The sequence below is a fragment of the Ambystoma mexicanum genome, chromosome 6q, assembly GCF_040938575.1.
Source record: "Ambystoma mexicanum isolate Mex_15411 chromosome 6q, UKY_AmexF1_1, whole genome shotgun sequence".
NCBI classification, from domain to species: domain Eukaryota; kingdom Metazoa; phylum Chordata; class Amphibia; order Caudata; family Ambystomatidae; genus Ambystoma; species Ambystoma mexicanum.
In genome coordinates this window covers 1,657,174,804-1,657,196,181 of record NC_090937.1, presented here as the reverse complement: position 1 = coordinate 1,657,196,181, position 21,378 = coordinate 1,657,174,804, and the positions used below count along the sequence as shown (strand labels likewise).

The 21,378-nt window shown below is 44.9% G+C and overlaps 1 long non-coding RNA gene across 1 annotated transcript in view; it reads right to left on the bottom strand.

Annotated features, from left to right (window-relative positions):
- LOC138516995 (uncharacterized) overlaps positions 1-21,119 on the bottom strand; it is a 132,159-nt gene extending 111,040 nt beyond the window's left edge. Inside the window, exon 1 of the long non-coding RNA XR_011282339.1 lies at positions 20,746-21,119. This is a non-coding gene — a long non-coding RNA (uncharacterized lncRNA). The remainder of the gene's footprint in view (positions 1-20,745) is intronic.
- Positions 21,120-21,378: the final 259 nt, after the last annotated feature.

Genomic DNA, 21,378 nt, shown 5'->3' with positions numbered 1-21,378 from the left:
TTCTCTCAGCATCTCTAACAGATATGCATGCTGCACTGGGGATTCATCTGCCCTCCAAAACCCCCTCCTCTTCCAAAAGGGGGGAAAACCACGTGTACCATTGTTGTAACGTACACAGAGTCAAAATAAATCATGACATGGCACCCTCGTGACGCTCTCAGTGCTTCGATGAGTGCCACGAGTTCTGTCGCTTGTGCAGAATAATGCATGGGCAGCCTCTTCATGACCACCATCTTGTACTCCCCTCCCTCAAGTTGTACCACTGCTGCCCCTGTCTGTCTCTGTCCATCTTCCTGATCAACTGTGGACGACCTGTCAACGAAAAGTACCTCACCCTCTGTCAATGCACAATCCCTTGCTTTGGGGGTATCATCTTCCTCCCCCTCAAATGTGGCGCAATTGTGCGCCATCAGGTCCTCTGTAGTAGGCATGTCCCTTAAAAAGGTGGCAGGATTCACTGTCTTACACCTCACCACATGAATATGGGGTTTGGAGATGATCTCATATGCCGATGACCTTTGCGTAGTCAGTGTAGATGTTGATCTTTCTAGAATAGCAAGCAAAGAATGTTCCACATACAACATTACTGAACACCCCATTACGATCGTATAACTTTTCTCTGTAGCAAAGTCAGCAGCTGCCAATGCTTGTTTGCATGCGAGCTGCCCCTGCATCACTGCATCCAAAGTACAACTATAATAGGCCAATGGCTTGCGGCCCATAGTGCTTTTGCATCAACACTGCTATCATAAGCTGTCCCTCAGAATGTGAGAATAAATTGAATTATTGCGTTTAAAACGGGGTGGCCAGTATGGGGGCCGAACTAATCGCCTCCTTTAAGTCATCAAACTGTCTGATCATTTCAACCATCCACTGTAATGTGTGGCCCTTTGTCTTTTGCCCTTCCCTAAGGGACTGTAGTAGTCATCTCGTGTACGCCGCATATCCTAGAATCCAGGCCCTACAGTAATTAGGAAGCAAAATTGGTTTTGGGAGTGTGGACCAACACGCAATGCCATAGACACATGTGGCTCCAATCAGAAATAATTCTCCTTAGGTCAAACAATACAAAGTGCAAATTGAGATGCTTTTTAATCAATAGCTGTACAGCCGGCAGGTGTTTCGACCAAGATGGTCGTTCTCAAGGCTAAACACTTGACTATATCATGCCAAGGGCATAAAATGTGCTGCTGGCGTACCAAATTGTGCAAATGCAAAAGCGTAGTAGAAACGGTATGACAGCCATGAGCTGATTAATGCATCACAAAGGGAGTAAGTTCCCTTTGGAAGATGAGTAACGTGTGGTCCAGCAGGTGTAAGGTGGTAAAATCCTTGAAGGTAGTATAAGGGACGTAGATGTCTCAATAACATTATTGTATCACAAGACGTAGTATCAAGAATAATGTTAGGTGAAACGTGGATCCAAAAATAATAAGGAAGGGTAAAATCCCAAAAAACTAGACGGGGTCCACTGTAACAAGGAGCAACAAAAATGTAACGCCAAAAAAGTGAGGTCAGAGGGACGTGGATCCAAATATAAGGAAGCATATAATCCCAAAACTGGACGTGATTCACTGTAGCCAAGAGCAATCAAAATGTCATGCCTTATTAGCAGGGTTTGCGATGGAAGTAAAAGGATAAATCCCAGATGACAGCGCTGACCTGTGCATAGTGATCAATGTAATAAAAAACAGTAATTACATAAGCCCAGAAACTTCTGCATCTCTTTAACTGAGGCGAGTCTGGTAGTGGCGCGTACTGACGCTGCCCTGTTGGGTAGTATCCTCTTCCCATTCACCGATACGAACTTCCCCAAATAGATAGTTTCCTACTGGCAATATTGTAGTTTAGCCGTATCTACCTTGTATCCCTTACAGGCCAGCAATTGTAGGAGTTCAATGGACTCCCTTCGGCAGTGCTGTTCACTGTCACTACACACTAACAGGTCGTCCACGTACTGGATAATTGTGCTAGGCACCTGAATATTCCCAGAATCGGCATGCAGTATTCTGTTAAATATGTTTGGGCTCTCACAGTTCCTTGTGGTAATCTAGTCTGTTTGAATCACATCTGGCTCTGTGTAAATGCTGTAAGGTACCTCAACTCCAGATGGAGTGGAATCGAGAAGAATTCCTTTTTCAAATCCACTACAGCGAAGTATGTGGCTTCTTTGGGGATGGTACATAAAATTGTCACAGGATTCTGAACTATTGGCAATTCTTTCTGCACCACATCATTTAGAGGGCGCAAGTCCTGGATCATCCTCCAATTGCCCACGTTGATTTTTTAACCAGATATATTGCCCTATTGCATGCGGACGTGGATGTCATGATAATCCCCTTGTCGAGTAGAGCCTGTGTTGTTTTTCTAATGCCCTCCTCCGCCTCTCTTGACAGTGTATATTATTTCACCCTGGGCAGCACCGCACCTGGCTGCATGGTGATATGCACAGGTGCAACATTTTCAATACCCCTACATCATGTGAATTTGTAGTTTGTTTGTTTGTTTGTTTATTTGTAATGCACACCAGACCCAAGGGTATCAGGGCACAACAGTTATAAGAATATGTGAATCTTAGTTACAGAGAATCAGACATGAAATACATTATTTACACAGGCAGGATATACAGCTATTTACATTTACTTACTACAGCAAGAAATACCGACATTGACACATATTATGGGCGTTGTACATATGCATGTGTGTGTGGTGTTACTGCCAGGAAGGTGGTTACTATTTACAATGTGGTGACATAGGCATGGATGTAGCATCATGCAGATTACTAGCCTGTAGATTTTAGCCACTGGATATTGTTCGATGTGAGGTTCTGGTAGGACGATCTACTCTCAGAGTAGGAGGCAGGGAGTTCCATAATTTAGCCGCTTCAACGGGGAAGCCATTACCGCCAATTGTGGATAATTTAAATCTGGGGTTGGACAGACAGTCCTGATATACTGTTCTGGAGGGTCTTAAGGGTGTCCTTTTGTCGAATCTCTCAGCGAGGTAGATTGGTGCAGCATTATTGAGAGATTTATGGGTGAGCGAGGCAGTTTTTAGTAGAATTTTGTAATTTGTCCGGAGCCAATTGTTCTGTTGTCTGCTCTCAGAGATACCTAGGGCAGCTCTGATGGCATTATTTTGTAAGATTTGGATTTTAGTAATGACGGATTTGTTGGCGCCTATGTACAAGGCGTTACAATAGTCCAGGCAGGACAGAATATTGTCCCGCCTGGACTCTGGCTAGTATGGTGCAACTATTATTTGATAGAAATGGTTTACCTGTTCTGATAAGTTTACACATGTACGCCGTGGAGGATGCTAGTGTGTTGCCCTTTTTAGAAAAGGACAATTGTAGAGTCAAGGTAAAAGCCTGGTGTTTTTACCTCCTGGGCTACCTTAATGGGGTTGCCGTCTATTGTGAGGGAAGAGTAATTGGCTCCTAGTTTTTTTAGGTTAGAGGGGGTGCTCAGAATAATGAGTTCTGTTTTATCATCATTCAAGCATAGACCATGTGTGGCCATCCATGCCTGGATGATGATGCACACTCTGTTCACCAAGGCCAAATCCTTGTCATAATCCCCTGTAGGCGGGAGGAGGGTCTGAGTATCATCTGCATAGTTAGTGTAGGTGATATCAAGATGATCCAGATCATCGAAAAGGGGCTTAATGAAGATGTTGTACAGTGAGGGCGAGACGCAGGATCCCTGAGGTACGCTGCAGGTGATAGGTATGGGGTCTGCCACTGCTGAGGGTGAGAAGACCCTCATAGTTCTGTCACTTAGGAATGATCTAATCCAGCCAGGTTATAGCATCTTTGGAGAAATGTACTGCTGTGTCAAGATGGTAACATAGGATGGTGTGATCCACCAAATCGAAGGCAGCTGAGAGGTCCAAGAGAAGTCGGAAGGCTGCATTGCCGCTGTCTCTGAGTTCATCAAAATGGGTGTTAAGGTCGATGAGGGCAGTCTACGTTCCATGTTGTGGACGGAAGCCTGATTGTCTAGCTCCTAACAGGTGGTGTGATTCCAGGTATTTTTGTATTTGCATGTAGGCCACCTTGTCGAGTATTTTTAGAAGGAAAGGGACTGTTGTGATTGGTCTGGAGTTGGTGGGAGTGGAGGGATTTAGGGTAGGTTTTTTTAGAAGTGGGAGTACCCATGATTCTTTAAGGTTGGTGGGGAGGTTGTCTGTGGCAAAGAAGGCGTTAATGTGCTTGGATATAAACAGTGATAAGTCTCGGGCCACATCTTTGATGAGTTGTGCCAGGCAGAGATCGCCCTGACAGTTGGATGGTTTCAGAGATAGGATGATTTGTTCCACCTCAATGATAGATACTTTGGAAAAGCTAAAACATATGGGAAGTGATTCATCAGAGTTGGCGTGTATTTTAGGAGTGGATGGCACCTTTAGAGCAGCTTTTTTCTCTGAGATTTTATTTTGTAGTGTAGATATTTTGTTGGCTAATGCGTGTTCGATAACTGAGCACCATTTTTTTATCTTTAGTACAGATGTCTGATATAGCGATGGGAGTCTTGAGATCTTTAAGAATAGTGAATAATTATTTTATGTTGGAATTTGCTTGGGAGATACGGGTGTCGTATGATAACCATTTAGCGAGGCACATTTCTTTTTTATAACGGGAGGATCGTTTGGTGAGCTTAAGTTTATTAGCTTCTGAGTGTGTTAGTTTCCATGCCACTAAGCAGATTCTTTTTTCTTGTGTTAGATTTTTTAAGAATGGTGTGAACCATTTGTTTAAATGGTTTTTTGGCTTACTTGGTCTCAGTTTAAGTGGGGAAGAAGCCATGATTTTGTTGTATTCATCGACCATGCTTTCTGGGTCAGTAGTGTCGGGAAGTGAGTTGAGAATGGGGAGAATAGCAGGGATAAGACTATCCACTGTGATTTTTTTTCCTTCTAGTTAAGGTGGGTGGAGCCCTGGCGGCAGGTATAGGGGGAGGTCTATTGGTAGAGAGCGTGAATGCGAGTAAGTAGTGGTCAGCCCAAACCAAGTAGTCCACAACTGTGAAGGCATGTGCTGTAAATCTTCATAGAAAAACAGGGCTGGAGTTACTGCTGCCACAATGCACTCTTCAATACTGTATCATTATGTCACATGGGATGCAAATCTCCAGTATTATTTCCCCCACTTTGTTGTTATTCTCAAACAATTCGTCATCTGTCACCTCCTTTAACTGTGCTGTTGGCTCTAGACAGAGCACTTTGCGCCACTCACAACCGTCCCTATCCATTCCTAATAGGACAATCCTTCTGTCCGAAACCAACAACCCCTGCAAGTCCAGCTATAATATCATTCCTGCCACCACCACGGGCGACACAGCTGGGCGAAAAAATTAAATCAGGCTCCGGCCAGCATTGCTTGGCAAACTACGGCACCTCCTTCACAAGCACCGTAATACCATAGATAAACACATCTGGGTCTCCAGGTGCCGGTCTCTGATCACGGCCTTGCAGTGCACATTCCCCTTGGGTGAAAGACACATCTTCGCTCATCACAGTGTCTCGAATGCATCTCGCCTTACTTTAAAGCACCTAGGGGGGGTTACCCCCTTCCCAACAATAACATTACATGCAAATAATAAGAGTTCATTACAATTCTATATTTATAAAGTGAAAATATGTAGGTTTGTAGCTTGGCAAAGCATTGTTCCGTTTCACCAAACTGCGCCACATTTTGCAAAGTTACCTGTTAGGACCCTCTGGTCATTACTGGCTACATGACATGTGGACACCCCACCCTTTTTCCCTGGATTTCAGCACCTGCACACATGAGACGGTTGCCTGAAATCGGTGAAACATCAATGTGTTCGTAAAAGGACCGGTCCTCTACCCTAGAATGCACGGTTGCTGGGACATTTGCACTGATGCACACTGCAACAAAAAAAACAGCGGCATCACCCCAGTGTGAGGCAACCGGTGGGGAGAGAGCACAGAAGGTCCCAGCATACAGCAGCACACCAACCTTTGCCTCCCCCCAACGTCTGCTGCGGGTTATGTCAGTCAACCACTTGCGCCCATTCTCAATGCAGTTTACTCCTGAGTCCAAAGCACATCAAGCAATAAGAGAATCGGAACAGCAACCTACAGAATCATTGATTTTCAACAATTGATGAGAGTGTTGGCATGTCTGTCCACAGAACCCATTCGGAGAACGGGTACTTTTTGCGAGTCTCATATTAAAAAAAATATATATCTCAGTAACTCATTCAGCATCGTACACCTCATTAATATTGAACCTCTGACTAAAATCCCTCATCATATCAACATTAAAACCCACAGATTACGATGAATACATTAAAACGCAGACTTGGCAAGCATTTCAAAGAGTACTGCACACAATAATACCTTGAGATAGTTACATTTATCAAACCTTTCATCCCTTCATGAGGATTACATTAGTCTCCGTACCTCTGAACGATCATCCAATGATGGTCCTCAGTCAGGGCCAGATGCCATCAAAGAAATAAATATATCTCAACTTGGTCAGTATCATTGGGGTAGAGAAGCCCAAGAAAATCCTGCACCAATGTACTTCCTCATTGTGCAGTCACTTTCGTAGAAGAAATCCTTCACACTCCCCAAGGGAGTCCAATGGCCTAAAACATGTCTATGCTTTTCTGAGGATTCAGGGAGCTTGCAGAATCGACATTCCGCTGTGGTGTAAGTCTCAGTGTCCCTTATGTTTAATCTTTCTCGAGTTAAGATTAAGTTAATTCTCAAACACTGAACATCCTGGCGCCAATTCATATTTGGGGAACATTTTAAATGCAGGGGCAAAGGGCAAAGAACCCCATTTTCTATGTTCTAGTAACAGGTTCTGGAATATGCTATATTTCCCAAATGACTCCCGAGTGCCGACCCAATCAGCATCACACAGTTGTATTTCAGGGCGCAGATCTAGTGCCTCCTCATTGCACTCAATAGACCTTAACACATCATCGCATTTCACAGGCCAGGTGCTAGAAAATGTGTCATTCTTGCAAACATAGAGAGTACTTAGATCTACAAACAAGGAATCCTTCGAAGGATCTATAACACCCCTAAAGAGGAGGAGAGCCCTCCATGCTAGTCCTGCTTTCAATTAAATCAAGTCTAGCTCCAATCACTCCTCTCAGCGCACAATTCAGCATTTGTAACATCTCCATACAACAGCTTCTAAAGCCTCAACTTCATTCCAGTCCAACCAGAATAGAGTTTCAATCCCATATACAAGTTTAGGGATAACATTTCCCGTATAATATTTGACTATTGATTTGGCTGAAATATCCTGATTTATTATGGATCTTCTTCAATTTAGGAATCATGGTGACAGTCTTCCCTCTCAAAAAAGCTGTTAATACCATTGTGTGGGACATAAAAATAGTAATGCCCATATAAACCAAATGTTCTACTATCTCCAACTTCAAATTGCATAAGTGCCAATTCAATTTTATCAAATTTTTACAAAAACCTAAACTCAAGATTTCTGTTTTACTTTCATTAATGTTAAGATAGTTGGATTTTGCGTAAGATTCTAGAACCGTCAAGAGTGTCTGTATACCCAGCCGCGTATAATCTAATAAGAGAACATCACCCGTGTAGGCGAGCCACCCCAGACACTGCTCTGCCAATCAGAGCGACCCCAGTGACCAATTCCCTGGGCTGTCTCCAATATCTGAAATTAAAAAATCAAGCAGGCACAGCGCCAGGATGAGCTATGAATTTCTTTTGAAATATATTACTCCTGGTCTAACCTTAACTCTTAGCCTGGTTTTTGAGTGCAGATGTATCAGAATACTAAGTAAGCCGCCCGTCGGACCCCACCTTTCCAATTTGGCCCACAGCCTATGCCTCTTGACTACATCAAAGGCTGATGAGAAGTCAACAAAAAAAAGGAAAATATCCGGTGCCCTATCTGGAAAAAGTTCAATATTAGGGTATTAAGAATTTTCCTTAAAACCAGATAGAAACTTGCCTATATGTCCTGATTGCAGAGCCAAATCAATGTTCCAGTACCCTAAGAATCAAGGAACCAAAAATGTTGCTGTCTGCATCTAAGAGTGTAGTGTGCCTTTAATTCAAGGGGTCTTTCTTATTAGCCTTTTTTAAAGGTAGGGGCTACATAGGACAGGCAGCAGGAAGACGGAGATTTCCCACTATTAATGGTATTACCAAAAGGGAGAAGAAGACGGCCACCCGTATTTCCAGTTCCAGTTTTAAGATTATGTTTGACAGGCCAGTAAGGCTCATAGCGTGCAAGTGACTTACATTTTTATTCACCCACCACAAGTCGTCCAGGTCGAAGCCTAACATTTCTCACCGTACCCAGCAGACTCCCCTCCATCCCTCTTTCCATATACAAATTTGTGAAATGGGTGACCCACTCCTCTTCTGCAATCGGATTAGACTGAAGCTCTACCTGTTGGCATTCCAGTTTATGCATCGGTGACCAGAATTGGCCATCCTACTTATTAAGCAAAATGTTCATCATTGCCTCTGCCTCTGCTGTGTGTACTGTTTCAACCAATCTTTATAGGCTTTTATTGGTTAATACGATTTTTTTTTTAATTATTATGGGTCATTGGGAGCTTTTTGATCCTTCTTAAATCTCCTCTGAAAGCATTTTTCATTTTTGTTTGTGCCTCTAAGTCTATGGATGTGAAGGTAATTGGGGAGGTTAGGTTCACATCCACCTTCTCATTGGAACAGCTAATTGCCCTACCAATTACATCATTCAGCGATGAACCACTTAAGACGATTACGTGCCTAGTTGACGGAACCAGCAGATGGCCCTCGCCTACCGGATTGAGAATGTGTAAAGTGATTGTGTCCTCAGCACACTATGGTCTCTTGGATCCATTGTGGAAATTAAAACATTTTCACAGAGAAGGAACAGGTCCTTATTAACAGGTCCATAATGGATTTTTGAGGATGCAATTCCATTAGAACAAGAGTCACGGCCTTCTAGATTTCTGGCCATATTACCATTAGGACACACCAAATCCCATTTTTCAATAAACTCTATCCACTCCCTACTTGCGTCATTTGAGGAGGCAGCTCATCTCCTATGTTATCAATATCACCATCCAAATCTAAATTGGAGTTAAAATCACCTACCAGAAGTATACACCCTTCCCGCACGTTCATATGCCACTCATCTCAAATCAAAGATACTTGATTAAAAAAAAAGGTACAATTAAAATTCTTTCCGGATTCCAATAGATGTTTGCTATAAGTACATTCCAAATACTGGACTCTTCATTTATCAGAAACCAATATGTCAACAACCCATATGTCTATTTGAGACTCCAACCCAAGATATTCTTTACTGCTATCAAGAGCCCACCCGATGGGTGACCAAGTAATCCCTGGGAGGCCAATTGCTAACTAGTACTATAGCATCGCTATAATTAATTCCCACTGTCTTAGAGAATCACACAAATGCTGATTATTGAACAACTGTCCACTCCTTCTACTAGTCCAAGAAGGAACCTCTAGGCATTCACCTTGATTCAAGGCGTTGGGAGGTGCCACGTAGCTGGCGCGGATTCTTAGCTAAAACTGCTGGCAACCATGACCAATCCTTCTGATCTCTGTTTAGCTGTTTACCGTAATTTAAGACCTTATGTGTGTGATGGTCCATGCTAATAAAATGACACCTTACCTGCAGATCATGGGGGAGGGATACAGGTTAACATAATCTGTTACGGTTGGCCACTTATTTATTTGTTGCAATTCCCATTCATATACATTCATTAAACCATACCCCATCACTCTAAAATTCTTTACCTCCTCAAAGATTAGGTCACAAATAACTCTAGAGGGAATATGGCAATTGGGTCGAACTGAAACTCATCAAAAAAATAGACTTGATCAGTTTCAGTAGGGGTAACTAGCCTAAGATTGGGTTTATTGAAGACAATAGCTCAAATATAGGACCTGTTTAACACCAGTCTCTGACAATCGGAAAATACAAATTCAATGATTTCTCTCGAGGAACGTCTATCAATGGGAGCTCCTTCAAAGGAAATGTAGAAGTCCTCTCTCCTTTTCTCCCCCAAACCCCATGTACGGTCTTTGGCAAATCACTCTGGAATCCTTTGTGCCCCAGGCCGCCCCTCCAGTTTCCTTATCGAGTCACTTTGGATTCCTTTATGCATGAACCTCGGAGGCGATGGCGGGCAGTAACTTACATCCCATTCACCCTCCCCAGAACTTATCATTTGCGTGCCCATCTGCTTCGTACACACCCTAATCTGGATCTCATCCTCAATGTGCCTTGAAGTAGCCTAAATTCCTTGCCACCGATTCTACACCCAGAAGTGGTGACGTTTGAATCGAAGCTGAGCTTGTTATTTCCTTGGCGAGTCTAGGCCCTGCTCAGTCTGGAGTTTTCATTTGCTTCATTGGCTGACTATTCACTGGGTCAGTCTCTACTTCGGGCAAACGTAAGGAGTGCAAGAATTTTCTGGAAGACCTCTGATTGATTCAAGCTTCCTTCGTTTTTTTATTTTCTTTTCCCATTCATCAACTTTTTATTCTTTTGCCAGGCTTCCCCCTTTGCCTGTTCACTGTCCATTATTTCCATAGGCTTCCTGGGGGAAGTTTTTTGTTATTCATCTCCTCAGTCAATAGAGAGAGAGTTGCTCCATAGCCACTGGGCTAGGAATGTCTTCAAGAGCTTCCGGCCGAACGACAGCTTCATTCTGGGTGGTCTTTATGATGGCAAACAATTCACTCATATTCCCCTTATCAAGTTGCAAACAGATAGGAGTTAAAATGGTATCCCTACAAAATAACCCCACCAGAAATATTGCCGTACATATGGACTTTTGTCTCGCCATAGGCGATATTTTTGTGGGGTAATTTGTGGGAGCGGGAGTTGCGGGGGGTCCCCCGCACATTTTAAAATAATGCAGGAGTTTCAGGGGTGTCCCCCGCACAGTCCATGGGTCAATATTGCAGCAAAAATATGGCGATATTTTTGTATCGCAATATTTTTGCAGGGGATATTAACACATGGAACCATTAAAATGGCCGAACGCTGTCTTACATTCCTGATATTGTCATACATTTCCATTACACAAGTTAATACCAAATTCAAAGCAGAGCTAGAAGCGGGGCCAGGCTCAAGATGTCTCTTTATAAGGCTGGGGGATTCATAGATGTAGATACCTGGGGCGAAAACGACAGGACAGAAGAATCAATTGAGGAGGGTGTAAGTGCTGTCCGTAAATATCCTCGGACTGGAGGATAATTAATGTAATGATAAATCCTGGACCACTACATACGCCCAATTCATGATCTCTTTCAACATGGACACATTCACTAAGGCCAACACGTCTTCATTCCCAATGCTCCCATTAACATCCCTTTCCCTGGTAGTTGGGGGCTCCTGCCCCAAAGGGTCCGTGTTGCGCTGCTTTGGGCAACCTCCACACCCAGGCATAGCTGAAAAATACAGCTACGGCAGTGCAAAACCCTCTTACTTGAAAGGCATTGCCCTCCCCTGACATAGAGTGGCTCCACTTACTGCCTCACATCTGTGCCACACTCTGTGCGGCCAAGGCAGTTATAAACCTTCCCTCCATCCTGCAGTGCAATAGTGTAACGTGTTCTCTGGGTACACTTCTCCTGGCTTCTCCTACAGACTCCATTTGCCACCTAATTGCTGCGCCACGCTCCGCGCAGCCAAGACGGTTATAAACCTTCCCTCCATCCAGCAGTGCGACAGTGTAAAGTGTCCTCCAGGTACACTTCTTCTGGGCTCTCCTGCAGACTCAATTTTCCACCTAACTAACGTACATTTAGCCACTGGAGGACCTAGTTACTGACTCTGGTGTTTCTGTCCACTCAATGCCAATGCTACAGAATTATATTTACAGTACAGGTGTCAGAAGAGGATAGTGTCCGCTGCTTAAGCCGTGGTCTCTCTGTTATTGATGTTTGGATCACCCACGCAAACTTAAAATGTAAGTCAGTCTAGACACAGATCCCTCAGTCCATACCCATCAGATCCTCTTCTCTCTTTAAGTGATATCTGCCCATTTTAGCTCAACAAAGTAGTCCACACAACTTGCAGAGTGTACAGAGTCCCTCCTACCATCGATTCACTCAAATATGTTTCTGGCCTAACCTTTGCTGCAGATCCTCTCTCATCCAGCAGAACCTTCTTGGTCCACAGTAGGTGCAGCGATGCCACTAATAGTGGCAGAAGGGCACTATACAAGACCAATTATATTAGATTACATTACACAGTGCCTTGACCCATGTTGGCAAGTGCAGTAAGAGATGTGCGCTCACAGATTCAGTCATATAAGCCGTTTACTCACGCCCTAGTCATTGGTTAACTCTAGAATCTAGAATCTTGCATGGTTACAGGGCCCCGATATTACACCAACACCACTCAAAGCTACACTTTATTTTACATCCTGGGCGTAAAGAGATCTGAGACTCAGATAAAGGCTTTTGTGAAATTGTTTTGCTTTGACTTAAGGCTTGGCCCTGCCTTTAGTTGTCCTTCACTGGCAACTGTGTACTTTTTTGGTTTCCTAATTCATTCTTATATATTTATGTGTTTCCCTTTCTTAGAGTTTGATCATTGTTTATGGTACAATTTTAGATTTGATTTTCATAATTGTGTTCTTGATTTTTGAAACAAACAAACTGTTGCACTTTCTTCTGTTCCAATATATATAATTCCCTAATGGCGCCTGTGCATTGGGAACTGCACATGTGCACAGCCACCCTTACTGCAAGAGCCCCTCCTCTTCTTAAATTCAGCAAAGCCCCCTTTGTTACAGAGATAAAATAGTCCCACCAAAAACCTATTTGCACCTCCCAATCCTGGGGCTGTCACCTTCTAATTATGATTGAATGGGTGCCATTGCAGGTGCTACAGGTGTGTGCCCATCACGTTGCATGATGTACATCCACATGTGCAAATGAGCATGTATGCTTTAAGGTTGCAAGCACGTTAACATCAGGGTGTGCACAACACAGAGGTAGTGAGTCAATCATACCACCCCATTATCCCAAGCATATGTGTCAAATATGAAGATGGAAATATCTTATGAATATTTATTGTGTTAATTAAAGGGCTGAAAGTAGTGTGGGTTCACATTGATTTCTTAGGCTTCCATGCCTTTGCATTCTGGGACTTATAGGTTTCCATTCAGGATGCGGAAAATATAGCTACAATTATATTCATTTGTCTATCAAGTTGCTATAACGATTTACATGTGGTGTTGCTTTACTAAGCGATTTGTGTATTTTGCATGTAAACTGTTGAAAGTGAGAGACCCCCAATACTGCTGGCAAGGCACCCAACAGAGTCAATAAAGGTACATCCCAGGAGGGAATAAGACCAAGACCAAGTGAGAGTGCGATTAAAGAGTGCGACTAAAAGCTTTATCTAAAATTAGGGCAAACAGAACCTACTCTGCTCACGCCGAGAGCGCTCTGCAGAAAACATGTTACACATCCATTTTATTGACACAAATTGTCATCACTGTGGGAAGGCCTAGGGGGCATAAGAGAAGTCGGGATTGAATACTACTTCTATAGGGTCGGTGATGGCTCTCTGTTTATTGATTTGATAATGCGCTCCGAGCCCTTGGGTAGCTGGGCGCAGCAATACAAGAATTCTCAAAGCTTGGTTACAGTGCCAGTCTCAGGCAGGTACATACATGTGAGTACAGCATACAATACAGTGTATAGTACAAAATATAGCTGATCAAAGGTACATGTATAATGGATCACGGTTAAATATTGCCTATACTGGGGTAGGGGAATGCCTGCAGGTCCGGTGTAATAGTTGCAGTAATAGTGCTAAGTGCAGTAGTAGTCATGGATGTGTCAGGGGCTAGAGCGGCAGGGAGGGGAAGGAGAAGGTTATACGTTGTTAGTGCGGCGCCAGTTGAGAGCGTTGTGTCTAAATCTGACATAGGGTAGGGGGCGTCTAAGGTCAATTGGGAGTGTATTCCATGATTACGCAGCTTTGACTGGGAAGCTGGTTCCTCCAGCCGTGGTCAGTTTAAATCTGAGGATTTCGGGCATGAGTTGGCAGATCTCGTGGGTTGGGTCGTGGTTCTCCTGGTTCTCGTGGTTCTTCTGGAGATTTTTTCCGCTAAGTAAACAGATGCTAGATTGTTTGTCCGTGAAATACTTGTTAGCTCCTGAGTACAGAGCGTTGCAATAATCTAGCCTGGACATGATAAGAGCGTTGCCCAACATGACGCAGCTGGCGCTGGAGAGGAATGGTCTGGCCGCGCAGATTAATTTGCAAGTATAGGCTGTTGTGGAAGCGAGGGAGCTGACTTGCTTCTTAAGGGTGAGGGAGGAGTCTAGATAGAATCCTAGGGTTTTTACCACAGGCATAACCTTAATGATGTTGTTATCAATGTTGAAGGATGCGTAGTTAGGGGATTAAGTTGGAGTCAGATCCAAGGAGGAGTATTTCAGTTTTATCGTCATTCAGGCAGAGGCCATGTGTGGCCATCCATGCCTGAATGAGGATGTATATCTTATTCACGAAAGCTGTCATAGCTTTGTTGAAGGTGTCCACTAAGGTGTTTGGGTCGGTGTTATTTTCCAAGCCATTAATAGCCGGGAGGAGGAGAGGGATGAGTTTTTCTGCAGTAATATCTTTTTTACGTCTGGTAAAGTAGGGGGGTATCATATTGATAGATTCAGGGCTGAGGAGATCAAGTGTGGCGGTAAGGTTTATTAGATAATGGTCCGCCCAGAGTTGTGGGACAATACAGGTGATGGCAATGTTACAGTTGAGATCTAAAACCCAGTCGAGGGTTCTACCTTTGATGTGGGTAGGGGAGAGTACTTTTTGGGTGAGCCCGTGATCATTGAGAAGGGCTGCTATTGAGTTGGCATGTTTGTTGTCAGCGCCATTAAGGCCAGTATTGAAGTTGCCCATCAGCAGGGTTTGGGAGTGGTTTTGAGTGTTATTCACTATGAGACTGGTGAGGTCATCTTCGAAGGTTCCTAGTGGTCCTGGGGACCTATAAATCAAGTGGATGGTCAGCGTGTGGTTATTGGATAACATCAGTTTAGCTGTGAGTGTTTCACAGGATGAGCACGGTGGAGAGGTAGCAAGCCTAATGGGCAAGGTGGTTTTGGAAATGATAGCTAGGCCGCCGCCTTTGGCGTTAGGTCTATCTACTCTAAGGATCTGGTGGCTGTCAGGTATGGCTATCATTAGGGAAGGTCCTGCTGCCTCGTGTAGCCATGTCTCTGTAATGGCAAGTAAGTTCACACTGCCGTTGTTTAAGATGTCCGCAATTTCAGTTGAGTGGGCTACCATGGATCTGGCGTTGATGAGTGACCCTGTTAACGTCAAGGTACTCTTGGGATTGGGATTGTGAGAAGGTTTAGTTGTATGTCTAATTTGACTTGAGTGCTCCTTAGTGCATGAATGGGCAGGCACAGAGTTTGGGGTGTCTGTTTTAGTTTCCTGAGCTCGCTTGGCCAGGTGGTCCTGGGAGGCGAGTGTTCCAGTGGTGTTACTTGTATTATTTCTTTTGGGTTCATAGATGCAAGGTAATCTTGACCTAAGTCTCGAGTTTCTGTCTATGGGTGGGGTTGTGCTATAGGTAGCGGAGTCCATGATTGTGAAGAGACCAATCGTGATTATGAGAGTCTGGGTGTTTTTTTTTCTCATGTTAGGTAGGGTAGTTGTGGGCAGTAAGTACTTAGCTAGCGTTGTCAGTGGTCGCAATTAGCATTAGGTGTCACTAAAGGGCTGTTATATACTGAAGACTGGAAGGGGTTTGGGCAGTGGGGGTTCACCAGGGTAGAACTATCTCAGTGGAAGCTAAGAGTGCAGTGTACAGATGGGTAAGTGCAATTTCAGCAGAGGGGAATTCACCTAATTTAGAGAATCACAGTCTAAGCTAGCAATACAATGTGCAGGTGGATAGAGTTCAGCAGTGGGGGTTCACCTAGATTCGAGAATCACAATCATAATACAGGTGGCAGGGGGATAGAGTTCAGCAGTGGGGGTTCACCTAGATTCGAGAATCACAATCATAATACAGGTGGCAGGGGGATAGAGTTCAGCAGTGGGGGTTCACCTAGATTCGAGAATCACAATCATAATACAGGTGGCAGGTGGATAGAATTCAACAGTGGGGGTTCACCTAGATTCGAGAATCACAATCATAATACAGGTGGCAGGGGGATAGAATTCAACAGTGGGGGTTCACCTAGATTCGAGAATCACAATCATAATACAGGTGGCAGGGGGATAGAGTTCAGCAGTGGGGGTTCACCTAGATTCGAGAATCACAATCATAATACAGGTGGCAGGGGATAGAGTTCAGCAGTGAGGGTTCACCTAGATTTGAGAATCACAATCATAATACAGGTGGCAGGGGGATAGAGTTCAGCAGTGGGGGTTCACCTAGATTCGAGAATCACAATCATAATACAGGTAGCAGGGGGATAGAGTTCAGCAGTGGGGGTTCACCTAGATTCGAGAATCAGAATCATAATACAGGTGGCAGGGGGATAGAGTTCAGCAGTGGGGGTTCACCTTAATTCGAGAATCACAGTGTGGGCTGGCAATACAATATGCAGATGGGAGGAATTCAGCAGTGGGGGTTCACTTAAATTCGAAAAACACAATATGGCTGGGTAGTGCAGTAATCAGATGGCTAGGTACAATGTTGGACGTGGGAGATACGTCACTTATGGTACACTTAGTTTGAGTATCATGGTGCAGGCCACAGTGATAATGTAGACAATTATGCATAAATATACTGGTAAGGCAAATGGCACGGCCATTATTTGTCTGTATACACTTCCACAGTGCATGCAGGTCGTTGGTTCATAGACATGGTTATGTTAACATGGCATGACAAGCAGTTTGCAAGCATTAACAACCACGTGAATTCTATCAGGCTAGGGCGTTAGGTGCGTCATAAGCAGTGCAGTCTCAGGGTATGAGAGGTAAAATTAGGGACAGCCAAGGTGTCAATGTAAAATGTTAAGAATAGCAGTGTTACTCTGAGAGGCTCGGTACTCACGTAGTGAGGGCTGTACAGGCAGCGTGTCCGGACGGCTCAGGACAAACTTGGACAGTTAGTATGCCTTAGTTTTCGTGCCTTTGCTTTGGGGCCGGCTTTGCCTTCCGGCGATTTGTGATTGACTTCTTGTGCCGCAATACAGCCAATCAGCTGTTTGGGGCAGGCTGCTGGCAGGCAGAAGAGGCATTTGTTTAAGGAGAAGTGATGGCGGTGGCCATCTTTGAAAGATAGAGCCCGTGTGGTTCCTAATGGCGGCGTTTAGGGCCGGAGGCTTTTTTCTTTGGTAGCAACTTCTTTTCCAACTCATGTTGCTTGGCGTAGCTGCTACACTACGCATGCAGGCATTTTCCAATTCTGATTCAGATGCGCTCGGTGCGCAGATGATGCCCGCAAAAATGGGCAGGTGGATGGTGGGGTCCCTTGGCCTTACCTGCTATTTAAGGCAGGGTTTCGGTGGTGCTGCTCCTGCAGCACGATGTGGGCTCCAGCTCCACTGGCAGGCTTCTGTTGTCACGCAGGCTTGGACAGGCTTGGTCCACGGGCACGTGATGAGATGACATGGTGCTTGGGGTCAAACGTTCAGCTGGGCTCATCAGCATAGCATTTCATGTTGCTTCTTTGTGTAGTCTCTTGACATCCTATCTTAGCAAGATTGTGCCCTTGTGGCCACACATTCTCATCCAATCACAACTCTGACCTGTTCATCTGGTGACAAGGCCTGTGTCTTAACACTTGTGAAAACAGGGTTCTGAGGCAGGCTTATTTATTGCCAGTCATGAATTAACCATCCTCATCAAAGGTATTACTCCCCTGTCCAAACGTATTCGGAATATACTAGCCAAAGGGTGGAGGTCAGGGGTCAGTGTATGGTCAGAGGTGTCCATTTAGCATCAACAAGGGGAATTCAGAATAGATGGCTAAGATGACTGGGTCAAAAAAGATACATATCATGGTAAGCATGCACTTCATTGTGGGGGTTCAGTGCTCGAATGTCCAAACATCACTAACTCTCTGTTGACACCAAGATGAACTGGGGAGAATTGAGGCCCCGTTTGCTGTCTGGTCCGATACTATACAATGGCTCAACGCCTTTCAGAATACAAATAACATACAGCTTTTTAGCACGTGGTTGGCTGTTTTGCACTTGAGTCACATAGGTTCTAAACATGCTTTTATCTTCATGTAACTAGACATTTTTACTACAAAAGAGAGACAGAGAATTTGTTGATGAATAACTATGTATTTGAAACAGCTTTAACTCGAGAGTCACTTATTCATAGACGTGCAGGTCGCAGCTAAGGGCCTATGGGAGTGCCAGCTAGGAGCGATTAACTTCTGCATTATACTTGTTAATGTTAATGTTAATGTTAAAGGACATTTGTACCGGGCACTATCACCACCGGAGTGATCCCCTGGCGCACTGGCGGCTCTGAAAGAGGAAGGGAGGATCAGTTAGTGGGAGGAAGCTGGAAAAGTGCAAGAGAGCAGTGATGTGCTGTTGATGGTCACAGCCCGGTGGGTCCGTTGGCTGGGCCTGGGGTGTTTGGAGCCGGTAGTCGTCGTGTACTGTTGTGGAGGTCTATGTGTGTTTTTTTTTGTTTTGTTGTTGCAGTGTAGTGAAGTTTGTGCGGTTTGTTGTGCTGTAGGTTTGTGGTTGTGTTTGGTTTGGAGTTTGAGAGGTGTGTGGAGAGGTGGAAATTGTTAGTAGAATTGGTTAGTTGGCATCTCTATCCTGAATTGAGGCGCTGGGCTTGCAAAGTCTCTCCTGAAGCTCCTCTGTTTTGAACTGGGCCTATCTTGCACTAAGGTCCCTTTCACATCTGTCCCCCACCTCAACCAGCCTCCATCACAACCCCTCCTGTCCTCCTTACCTGCTCTTGTCTTATACTTATACGACATTATACATGCATTTACATTCATCCTTGTCAAAAATGAGGTAGTGTGTGCTAGTACGTACAGATTTATATTTGGTTAAAAATTGTAATGTTGCAACTATTTGTTACGAGCATTTCAGAATCATAGGTTGACATACTCTTGTGCTTTCACATAACAGGTTAGCATAAGAGCTTCCAGTTACACACGTACATGTATTTACATTGTCTTTACATAGTTTGCTCATAGGCCTCTTCATTCCACCATCAGGTTTGTACGTGCTTGCTTTTATCTGGGTTAAGAGAGAAGAAGGCTCACGGGTTTAAGGGTCTTTTCCAACTGTTGAGTGCACAGGGATTATGTTTTTATGGCCAGGGTCTGTGGGGTGTGGGGCAGGTTTACAGAGACAGATAGCTTTTGATCTGGCCCTTGCTCTGGGTTGTATCTGAGTCAGTGGAGGGAGTCGGAAGGCAAATGATACAGTGTGGATTTTGTTGCGTTCTCGCAGCCAGCCTTCTCATGGAAACCAGGCAGTTGTGTTGACGGCAGAGGGAGGATCTCACTCGCTGTGCGCTTGACGGGGAGGGCTGCAGGCTGGAGTGAAACCTTAATAGCCATTTTCCATTGCAAAATGGAGTCAGCGATTTACAAAATGGAGCCTTATTCACCCCTGATTTTGCTATACTAGGGTGTGCCCAAGGGTATCGCAGACCCAGCGATATTCCTGTACGAAGGATTCACGGTTCCTAAAGGTGTTCCCGCACGAGTGTCCTGGGGGCGGGGCCCTGGTCCCAAAGCAGCCATGGTCGGGCCTACCAAGGAAGCATAGGAATAAGGGAGGGGGGGTACTCAAGTGCCCCCTCCTTCCACTCACTGTATAAGAGGGTATTATTGTAGGCCTTGAAATCCAAAATGTAAATATTTGTACCAAGTAAAGCTTGCAGTGTATATGGTCACATTGCAGAGTGGCTTAAAATCAGTGCTTAATGCTTAGCCAATGTGTGTGAACCTAGGTGTCACAGTTTATTACAAGGCACACGCCAGCCAGGGAACTCCTTTCCCTACAGTGATTGTGGCGTACAATAAAAGGATTTTTAATTTTAGTATGCTACGGATTCTTTCTGAGTAGGCCTCCAGCCCGTCTCGTATCCAAACTCCACAAACACCCTGTTTCACAATGGACTAGGAACTAGACCAGTGTGTATTAATAAGATATTTATTCATTTATTATTTAATGAAAAAGGGAAATCAACCAATTACACAGCCACCAATGTTGTGGCAACACAAAATGCAATAATCTCGGATTGGCGGAGAGTGGCAGTACTGCAGTGATCCCTACCTGCTGAGTCTGTTTACCCTGCCTATCCATTTCCTGAAGGAGGAGCTACTGAACCACCTACATCTACCTTCCCAGACCGTGGACGCGGAGTGGCGGAGAGTGGCAGTCCTGCAGTCATGGCTGTCGTGACTGGACTGACTGCATCCTCCATGGCCCCGCGGGAAGAAGAAAATGGGCGCCTGCTAAGCTGGCGTCACTGCCACCACTTAGATAAATCCTTGCTGATAGAATTCTCTGACTCTACAAAGACGCTGGTGAATAGAGCAAAATCGTTAAAAACTTTGGGGAAAAAAGTTGGCAAAAAAGTGCTCAAGCTACCAATACTTCAACTGGGAGAAGACTCTAACTTATCAACAAATGTCACTCCACAAACATTTGCTGAACAAACCAACCTCCCTTCTCTTTCTAATCATCCTTCATGGCAACACCCTAAAAATATGCCGACAGCGACCTATACCGCCCAGCCCATCGAGCCCCCGCCTGCTCACTTACCATCTTTCCCCGGAGGGGGGGTTGAGTCTGCACTCGGGGGGGTGAGCATCGATGCCTGTGGGGTCGAGTGCGGGCCACCGAGCGGTGATAGCATTGCTGAAGAGGCGCTGCCGCGCCAAGGAGCTCCAGAGATTTTGTGTGCCCCCGCCCCCACAGCCACGGAGATGGCTCGGGACTCTGGCGTGGGGCGAGAGAGTCTGCAGTGCGGAACACAGGGCGGGCCCCCTACCGTTCCTGTCAGTCAGTCCGTCGCGGACCCTCGAGTCATCTCAGCGCAGGTGCACTCCGTCTCTGCGGACCTTGAAACGCTGGCTCCACACCAGGCGAGGGCCCTCGGAGACAAGCGTCAGCTCGAGTTAGACCTGACGAAGGACTGCAACATACGCCGAGAGGCGTCATCAGAGCTGAGATCTTCCGGCTCCCTTGAGTCACCCAAAACACGCTTCCTGGGCTCTCAGCAGCCTGAAGCACTGTCAAACAAATGGCCAAACACAAGGAAACGGCCCCGGCCACCTTTGGATCAACTCCACGGAAAAAGAAAAAAAATAGGCAAACAAAGCACGACAATCCCACGCTAAGTCCAAAGCAAACCTTCTAAATCAAATCCAACTTCAAATAAAAATAAACTAACCA